This window comes from Camellia sinensis, chromosome 3 (assembly GCF_055761805.1).
Source record: "Camellia sinensis isolate YWXY chromosome 3, ASM5576180v1, whole genome shotgun sequence".
NCBI classification, from domain to species: Eukaryota; Viridiplantae; Streptophyta; class Magnoliopsida; order Ericales; family Theaceae; genus Camellia; species Camellia sinensis.
Window position 1 is genome coordinate 20,848,202 of NC_138963.1, and position 2,968 is coordinate 20,851,169.

General features: G+C 33.2%; 1 pseudogene; it reads right to left on the reverse strand.

Moving 5' to 3' along the window:
• Nucleotides 1–503: 503 nt before the first annotated feature.
• Nucleotides 504–2,711, reverse strand: LOC114270390 (uncharacterized; annotated as a pseudogene).
• Nucleotides 2,712–2,968: the final 257 nt, after the last annotated feature.

Sequence of the window (2,968 nt, forward strand, 5' to 3'; positions counted from 1 at the left end):
GAAAAAAAAAAAATTGAAGTTGAAATTTGATCACGCACTTTTGAAAATAAATTGGGGTACATTTTGAGAAACAATAAATAATGGAAAGACAACTGTTTAGATTTATCACTCTGGTAGGAATCATTAAAATTCCTCAAAATTGCCTTGGTTGGGCAACTATCACCTAATGGGTGATGATGATGACTTCGAGATCCGATGGTAAGTGTAAACAAAATTGACTGGGTCCGTTCACCTATTCTCATGTTTGTTGCATAATATCTCGGACACTATTTGTGGGTTATGTTATGTCAACAAGGCAAGTATCAGATTATGCCACTAGTACTGTTTGATCATTCCCTTATGGAAGGAGTTGTATACATGGCCGGCCCTGAGATTTAGGGGGCCCAAGGCGACCTTCAGAAATGGGGCCTTTCTTACATTGAAAAAAAAAAGTTGATGGATAAATGGATAAAAAATTATTTGCACATATAGTCTTTAAAATTATAAACAAAAATTTACTTTCATATATTAAGATCGGAAGCAATCATTACAAATACTCAAAAAACTAAAAATCTGGTTTTGTTGCTTTATAGTTTAGCAATATCCAGTTTACAATTGAACCAACTATCACATAAACATTACTCTTCTCACATTTTTAGCTGCAAAATCACTAATGAAGCTTGCATAATCGAATTTATCCACCATATCCTTTTCAATGGATAACAAAGCTAACCCATTCAATCTTTCTTGTGACATAGTTGACCGAAGGTAAGATTTGATTAACTTCAACTTTGAAAAACTTCTTTCTCCAGAGGCCACTGTAACAGGTATAGTCAACAAAATTCTATACACAATCCATGCATTTGGGAAACAACCATCCATTGTTTTCAAATAATTTAATACTTCAATTGGCCTTTTGATTCCTTCCGGTAAAACTTCTTTCAAGACATTCAATTTTGAAAATAGATCTCTTCCATCAATATCAGAAAGTTCATCGTGTTTCAGAAAATCTTCAAGATTAACACAATAAGTATTCAAACATTCCTTGTTGGTAGAACTCAACTTTTTCAAATCAAACAAAAATCCAAAATTTTCCCCATATACTTGAAATTGTTCAAACCTACTCTTAAGTGAAGAAAGAGCTTGATCAATTATATACATAAAGTAATTAACTCTAAAAGATTCTTCAGCAGTCTGTGTTGCCTCTTCACTAACATTCTCATCAAATTGCTTCTTTCTGCGAATGACACGCTTTTCACGAAATACTGGATCAATTTCCATTAGAGTAGCAACTTCTTTTGCCTCAATCATGGCATCCAAAAATCCAGTTTCTCTATACTTTTCAAGAAAGGTAATGAGTCCTTTTAACTGAATTATAGCAACATCAATATGCATGTCTTCCCTTTGAAATATTTTCCTAACTGAGTTAACTGCAAACAATAAATTGTGCCAAATAATCATGCCAAGCAAAAATTCAAAGTTCTCAATGTCATATGTTGCTAAAGACTTAGCTTCACTCTTAGTATTGTGGGGTTCACCAAGATTTGCCAAATGATTTAAAGCATCTCTTATTTGTGGAGCTTGATATCTTATTGCTTTAACACTTTCAACGCGACTTTCCCACCTTGTTTGTGACAATGGATTCAATGTGAGACCTTCCACATGATCTTTGAAAACTTTCCACCGCTTTGTAGAAGATGAAAACAATAAATATATACGTTGTAACACTCCAAAAAAAGAGATAGCTTTGGGACAAGAGTTTGCCATATCACAAAGTGCAAGATTAAGACTATGACAACCACATGGTGTGTAGAATGCTCTAGGATTTATTTCAAGTAGCCTTTTCTGTACACCTTTGTGTTTCCCTTTCATGTTAAAGCCATTATCATATCCTTGCCTCTTATATCACCAATATCAAGTTGGAGTGTGCACAATACCTCTTTAAGTACATTAAAAAGACCCAATCCCGATGTGTCATCCACCTTTAAAAATTCTAAAAAGAACTCTTCCACCTTTACTTGATTCGTTGAAACATCCACACATCTTATTACAAGAGACATTTGTTCTTCATGACTAACATCTAGAGCACAATCAAGAATAACTGAAAAATATTTTTCTTCTTTGATTCTTTTCACAATTGTACTTTTGATCTCACCCGCTAACATCTGTATCAATTCATTTTGGATTTTGTGACCAAGATAATGGTAATGAATTTCATTCCTTTCAATGCGATGAAGGTGGTCTTGCATTACCGAATCAAATTGAGCAATCATTTCAATTAAACTCAAAAAGTTTCAATTTCTTTCTTGATAAATCTTCTCATTGTCTCCACGAAACGCTAAATTATTTTTAGCAAGAGTTCTCACAACAGCAACTATCCTTAGTAACACCTTTTTCCAATGTTCTCTCTCCCTATTGATTTGTTCTTGAACACCTTTATCAATTGTTTCATTCTTTTGCAATCTTTTTTCCAATTCAATCCATTTGCTCATACAAGTCATGTGTTCATTGCTAGTTTCATGACTTCTAAGCCTGTGACCTAGATTCTTCCAATCTTTAAATCCATTAGTAGCCAACTGAGTCTTGTTCCCATCTTCCTTAAATAACTTACAACAAAAGCAAAATACTTTGTTTGAAGCATCTGAATATACTAACCATTTCCTATCTTTGCTTCTCTTCATTTGGTAAATTTCGAATGTAATGTGTAGAGGAGAAATGTCTATCCTTGTCATCTCTAGGAAAATTGACAACATCACTTCTTATAGGACCTCTTTCAACTAATAAATCTCTGAAAATTCTGATCAATCTTGTCCCAATTACTTGGGTCATTAATATTTAAAGGTCCATATTTAACATTAAAATCTTCACTTTCAGTAGCTTTCTCATTCACCAAATCTTCATTGTCATTCTCATTCAAACATTCAATAGGCTCTTCAACACCCAAATCTTCATTATCATTCTCATTACATTGATTAAGTTCTTTAATTAC